Here is a 7,374-nt window from a genome sequence, read left to right on the forward strand (position 1 = left end):
TGTAATCGGTTCATTTTTAAAAGTGTACAGTAATGTAGATATCCTCTCATCTGGAAATTCATATAGTTGCTATTAATTTTTCTGCCCTACGGCACGCTCATTACGCTCATAAATAGTGTGGATCTCATTTACAGCATGACTGCTGTAGGTGCATCTATCCATGCATGTCATTCTCAGACATACTCGGAGGAACAGTGTCGGCCCACATCTCCCTGTCTGGCACCGTGTGGGAGATGTGTATGCGAGCTCTGCTTAAGTAGGAGCAAGTAGGGGTGGAACGAGCTTTTCAGTGACTCTGCTGCTCCCAGAACCAAAAGGTAATCTAGGAATGAGGTTCATGGCCGATTGGACGTCACTTTAATGCACAACTAGGGAGCAAAACAGCAAATGCCAGAAATAATGTAGTTCAGAGATTTAAAACAGGGTTGTTAATAAATTAAAAATGAATCAAAATGATATGCCAGTTGGTAATTTACTCGCCTTCAAGCCATCACTAGTACTATATATGACTTTCCTCTTTCAGACGAATACAATCGGAGTTTTATTAATAAACACCCTAACGCTTCTGAGCTTTGTAAGGGCAGTGAATTGCAACCATTAGTATGAAGCTCAAAAAAGTGCATCCATCCATTATAAAAGTGCTCCGCACGGCTCCGGGGGTTAATAAAGGCCTTATGAAGCAAAGCGATGAGTTTGTGTAAGAAAAATATTCACATTTAAAACTTTATAAAGTAAAATAACTAGCTTCCGGCCAAACGAGATACGGATTGGACTTAAAGGATTAGTTCACCTCAAAATGAAAATTTCCTGATAATTTACTCGCCCCAATGCCATCCAAGATGTTCATGTCTTTCTTTCTTCAGTGGAAAAGAAAGTTTTCTCCACACAATGGAATTCAATTGCAACCAACGTTTTAAAGTCCAAATCAATGCAGTTTCAAAGGGCTATGAAGTGCTTCACATGGCTCTGCACGTTCCCAGCTGAGGAATAGGGTCGTATCTAGCGAAACCATCGGTCATTTTCTAAAAAAAATAAACATTTATAGGCAAGGCAAGGCAAGTTTATTTATATAGCACATTTCATACACAATGGTAATTCAAAGTGCTTTACATAGAAGAAATTAAAATAATCAAAACAAATAAGAATAATTAAAACAGTTTAGAATAAAAAATAAAGTACAGTACAATAATAAAATATATACTTTTTAACCACAATTGTTCATCTTGTGCTGGTCTGCGACGCGCCAGGGATTACGTCATCACCTTGGAAACGTCACGCGTCACGTCATCTATCTAAGTTATTTGTCTGTGTACTCCGGTTAAAAAAGCAGGGAAGGGCGAAATTTTCTCCCGTTTTCTCCTCCAACTTCAAAATCGTCTGACATCTTAGTTTTAATGTATTATTATTATAAAAAAAAAAAAAAAAAAATCGTGACGTTTACAACGTGATGACGTAATCCCTGGCGCTTTAGAGCAGGAAGGATTCTGATTGGCTGTCAATGTTTTTATCGTTCATCAGCTGAAAAAAAAATGATATCGTTCCTCTGTGCCATTATCGTTAGTTGATGAGGACTCTGCTATTCTATATTTAGAAAGATTTTTAGAACTACATCTTTATTGTTATCGTTATAGTTATCGTCATTGATGTAAACTTTACAGTTTGTTGCATTGCATTGTCGACAGGTTACAAGACAAGCCAGAATGTCTGGCATCGTAATGCGTTTCTATGTAGTATATGAAATGCACTCAAATCTTGGTTTTCTTAAATGGAGCAGAAAATCAGTCTGTCAATAAAAAGCCTCTTACCGAGGAAAGTATTGAGTGTAGGTATGATTTTTGGCCGAGTTGAGCTTTTGTGGCAAAATAAACCCTTTGGTTCTTGAGATAGCTTTTGGAAATCACTTTCTGGGTCGACAGCATTTATGCAATTATAAACTGCAATTACAAGGGAGAAAAGGACCAGGATCAGGCTTTGCTACGTTATCTGCACAGAGACAATTTTCCATTGTGCAAACCTGTAATATAGACTACATGATAGAGCAGTTCATCCCACGATGTGAATGAACTAAAGGTGAGAGAAGAGAGGGATCAAAACATGGATAGAAAATAAAATAAAACACGTTTTCCTGCAACCCAAGCAAAAAGGAAACAAAGCATTGTTTGGCTGTTCTAGCATTGGTCTGTTCCTCACACAAAGCATTGTTTGGCTGTTCTAGCATTGGTCTGTTCCTCACACAAAGCTATTCAGATAACGTATATATAGTACATGAGCTGTATAGGTGACTTTTATGGTGCTTTTGTGCCCTTTTTGAAGCTTAAAAGCTTTAAACTTCACTCTTTTCATCAGTTTTTTTTTGTGTTCCACTGAAGAAAGAAAGTCCTACGGGTCTGGGACAACATGAGGCTGAGTAAATGATGAGCTATTCCTTTAGGTTTATTGATTCAGCCACAGAGAACATCCCATTTTATCTCTCAGCTTGACATAATCAGAGCGAACGCCACTAAGATTGAAGAGTCCCTCAAATGAATAACCATCTCCGTTTACATGGAGGAGGTGTTAGGTGTGTTATGTGGGGAATGCAAAGTGTCTTTCAGAAGTGATGGGACACACACCTATGTATACTTTAGTTTGTGTTAGTGGGAAATGTTTGATAAACTGATGCAATGTGTGCTAGACTGAAGAATGACATTCCTTTTGTAGCGTTATGTAACAAATTGCCATTTTCGAATATAAATGAATTCAACACACGACACTCCGCAGTTTAATTTTCACATTTAAAAAAAAAAAACAATGCATTCAAAGTGATGTGCTTGTTTGCCATCTTACTAGCTGACATTGTTGTCCATACAGTGCTTTTCATCTATATTTAATAGATTGTCCTTAGGCTACGAGAACCATTTCAATCTTTTATGAATCAAGCACATTAAGTATTTTAAGTTCAGGTTCCTTTCCCTTTTCTCCTTTCCCTCTCAGGGTTCCTTGGGGCATGTTTTTGTCAGGCATTAAAACAACCATGCTGAGAACCTCAGACAGCTTCCAGATTAGAAAATGAAAGACTGTGAGCAACCCAGATTCTGTTGCTGGGGAACTGCGTAAATCAACTTGTCATTGACCATGCAGTGATGATTCAAAGGTTTGCTGACAACCTTTTGTTCAGCAGTGTGGTTGTAGTCATATTTTTCTGGTGGACGTTGATGCTGAATGTCTGATTTTCAGGGTCTGATTCAGAATAACAGCAAATAGACCTAATAGCATATAGAGCATCTAATTAAAAGTCTTTGCTAAGCAGCCGTGTTCAAACTAGTTTAATGCATTTTTTTAGGTCAGGGGTGCTGAGTGCTGCACCTGGAGATCTACTTTCCTGAAGTTCAAACACACCTGAACCAAACAAGTCGACTTTAAAAATTACGAACAGATGTGTTGGAGAAGTTTAAATTCATCCAAGCCTCCAATGTAGAGTGATGGCGTATTTTTGTAGGCCAACCGGTAAGTTAGCATTACTCATGTTTCCCTCAACAAAAACCCAGTAGGATTTTCTCATTGGCTCTTGTGTAATTGGCTCTTGTGACCAACAAACGTTTCTGATTCTTACTGTACAATGTACATGTTCTGTTACTCAGGATAATTTCCACAAATCTTCACAAAAGCCTAAATTCAATCTGTTCATCATATAAAGCAATTGTGTTTCTTCAGAAAATTTGGACTAAACCGCTCAATTCATATGGATTAGTTTTACGATCTCTTTTGAAGCATCAAAGTGGTAGTTGCGTAGCTGTCAATGGAGGGACAGAAAGCTCTTAGATTTCCTCAAAAAGATCTTCATTTGTGTTCAGAAGATGAACGAAAGTCTTACGGGTTTAGAACGACACGAGGGTGAGTAATTAATGACAGAATTCTTCTATTTTTGGGTGAACTATCCCTTTAAAGAAACGTGTCTCATTTACATTCAGTGATAAAGCAGTCAAATTATTGTTACATTTCTCATGGCAGCATATGAAAATGACTCTCCAGCTACGGTTGAATCGCAGACTGCAGGAGTCCAAATGATCTCTGGGAGTGGGTGTTACAGGAGGGATGTGACAAGTAAATTGGTGTGTCTGAATTGCAGCACTGGGTCATTTAAACAACCTCAAATTATGAAAATCAGCCCTGTTCCCACACACAGGTTTTATCTTTTTGTCAAGCACAGAGAACAGAGTGTTTGAGGTGCCGAGTAGAAGAAACTCACTGTTGATTAGAGTCTGTCACAGACGATATCTCACTGAACTGTCAGCCATCCACGTCCACTAGGAGTTTCTCTTCCTCCTGGCTTTACTCTATGTAAACTTGTTAAAGATTTACATGCTGTAACACAGAGAAACTATAGAGAAAGTATTTGATATTTGATTATTCAATTGGGATGTTCATCTCTGAGAGGCTGTCATATTACTTGCTCATCCTAATAGTTTTCTCTTGGATAATTGTTAATCCTGTTTACCAGGTTTTCCAAACCCTTAGAAGCTCATAGTGAAACTGCAGAGGATTCGTGAAATTTTGCAGTTCTGGTATGTAACACCTATTTTTCACAATCCAGCCAATTCCCATGCACCGGATTAACTCAAATCTCGCACTACATGCATTTTTACTCGGATTTCTCTCCTAAATATCAAGTTTTCCCCAGAAATATATCTGATTATGGAATCTAAATGGGTTGCGAATAGCGATAAACATGTTCGAAACACTGCTTTACGAAACTTTGAACACTTTATGAAGCTTTGAAGGCCATATCAAACTGACCAAATCCCATGATTTCAGCAAACGAGGATTTGTCATACGACTTCAAAACATTTATAAATGTCAGTGGTTGATGATAGTTCAATAAAGTAGAATTTCTTTACATTTTTTCTTACATGATTGATGTCCTCAGTTTGCGTTTCGAGTGCTTTTCAAAACAATTTTGATTGAAAGTTTTGAAAAGCATTGCTCAAAGCACTTCATTTTAACTTTATTTTTTGTTTTGTAAATTGTGAAGATGTTCAATAATATTTACTAAAAGGTTTTCATAAAATCTAGAGTAATGCTTCTTTTGTTTATATCTTAAATCTGATTTATTTGTCATATTTCCGAACTCAGGAATTAAGAAAAGGAAGATGTAATATGCAGTGGTATTATTTCATCAGTTGACAATTGGGTTTAATCCAGTGTAAACCAACAAAACAAACACCGAAACTCAGTTTTTAAATCTGTCATTGACCGTATAAACATAACTAAGAAGAATATAAACCCATGTTAAGCAATTGGCGCACAACTCCTCTAATCAATTCAATGGACTGCTTTCAAGGATTATAGATGGATCAGTGGCCAAAAGAGCCATTTAATCTTTTATTCATCAGTGTTTGTTGAGCCCCTCAATTAATCATTATGCAATGCCACATTGTCAAGACTGTCTAACAGGCTTTAAACAATCATCCATTCTTGTATCTTTGAAGCAAAACTCCAGCTACTTACACGCTAAAAAATTGCCAGCACATACAGTACAGTAAGCTATAAAGCTATGAAATTATTGTGACTAGATTATGGTCTTGAACATAGATAGTTGATGCGAAATATTTAAGTTTATATTGAAATCTCTGACTTTTGATTGGAGACTTTGTAATTTGAAACACTGTTTTTGTCCACATGTATACTAATACTTTTGAAAACACAGTTTTCGCTTGTTTGGAAATAAAAAACGTATCCACAACGGCAGCTTTTTACAGTAAAAACGCTTGTCAAAACACCCAATATTTGCAACCATTGCCAATTAAAAATAATTAACCTGTTTACATCAATCACAGAAAACAGAAATCTTTTATTTTTTCAAAACGAAAGTTTTCAGAAACCTCATTCAGTGATCTAAAATGCTATTTACACATGAATGGGAGGCCAAAACATTTTCAGAATGACTGTTTTCTTATGGATGGGGAGTGAGACACATGAGAGATTACTGGGGTCATTTTTGTCAGGATAAAACTTATGTAACTCTCTCTGCTTGCACTTTTTTCCTGTCTAGGAAAAACAAGTGAGATTTTAAAGAGATGTGATTTTTCTTTCCTATGGACCTCTCATTACTCACTGCATATTACAGATCCTCAGCTAATATTAGAGTCTCAGTGCAGTGCGGCCCCAGAGACTCCCTCAGGCTTAGAGATCATTTCCTCCTTGTTTTAGGAATGACTCCGACATAACCTCCTGATTCCCATCAGCCCCGTGTCCGGCAGCATTCCATCACTCTTCGACGGTATCGATCTGGCCGTCTCTCTTGTCAGCCTCATCACTGCAACTCATCACTGCATACGGATGTCTGAGGATGACTGCGAGTGTCGTGGGTCGACATACAGGCAAAATGCATTTCACCTTTGTTTCCAGAGCCCTTGGCTTTTCTGTCTGGTAAGTGTCCATTAAGGGGAATAGATCTGTTTGCTTCCATTATAACACTCGGAAATGCTCGCCTGGTACACAATCATGTCTGACCTTGAGTATAAAAGTTTGGGATGTTCTTTAACCATATAAGTTCTTTGCCAGCAATCATTTGCAATCATTGTGGCGATGAATTATGCTCAAGCAAACATCTCTGTAAATATCACGTTTTGAGAATAAGATGATTATTCCAACGCTATCTCATGACCAATTCGTACGAATTCATACGAGTGAGTAAAAGGAAGCTAATTCGTACGAATTCTAATTCCAAAAAACGAATCTAGAATAATCAACCCGATCTCACGACAATTCGTACGAATTTTTACGAGGTGGCTAATTCGTAGCCTACTGTAAGGCCTGCCCAATCGGTCCAACGACAGTTTCCGATAAGCAGGTGAAGGTCTCTGCGTGTTACTGTCTTTTCCGCGTGGCAAAGTAATTTGATTCTAATTAAGCTTACAAGGAAATGTGTTGTGTTATTCAATAGCTTTCGTCAGTTGTCGTCCATCTGATAGTCTTCTTATAAGCTCTGATGTGTCGTGTCTGCTTTACCGTTTTTGACTAATTTTTAAAACCAGACTTTGAGGGTGAAACTCAGTCAACCTGCTGTTATATTGGATCCATATTGTTGCATATTGCCAGAAAATGCTGACGGGGACCTTTTGAAACAATTTACCCATTTTAGCTAAGTGTATAGGACTGTCTAATCATATTATGGCCCAAAACAGATTGGATAAGCAATAACCGCAGAGAAAAATGAACATTCACTGCAACAAACAGAAAATACTGGTTGCCGAAGCACCTTTATGGATGCTGCTGAAATACAGGAGACGTGGTTATTTCAGCTCTGCACTGTAATGAAGCTATAAAATCGGAAATATCTCCTGCGTTTTTGTACATCAGCTATAAAATACTGATGAAAAGCACCTTTTAGCT

General features: G+C 37.6%; 1 long non-coding RNA gene across 1 annotated transcript; it reads left to right on the forward strand.

Moving 5' to 3' along the window:
* The first annotated feature begins 281 nt into the window (after nucleotides 1-281).
* On the forward strand, nucleotides 282-6,303 carry LOC130090604 (uncharacterized). Its single transcript, XR_008807714.1, has 3 exons — nucleotides 282-317; nucleotides 4,481-4,544; nucleotides 6,190-6,303. It is a non-coding gene; the product is annotated as an uncharacterized LOC130090604 (long non-coding RNA).
* Nucleotides 6,304-7,374: the final 1,071 nt, after the last annotated feature.

The sequence above is a fragment of the Rhinichthys klamathensis genome, unplaced genomic scaffold, assembly GCF_029890125.1.
Source record: "Rhinichthys klamathensis goyatoka isolate OS25496 unplaced genomic scaffold, OSU_Roscu_1.1 h1tg000147l_1, whole genome shotgun sequence".
Classification (NCBI taxonomy): Eukaryota; Metazoa; Chordata; class Actinopteri; order Cypriniformes; family Leuciscidae; genus Rhinichthys; species Rhinichthys klamathensis.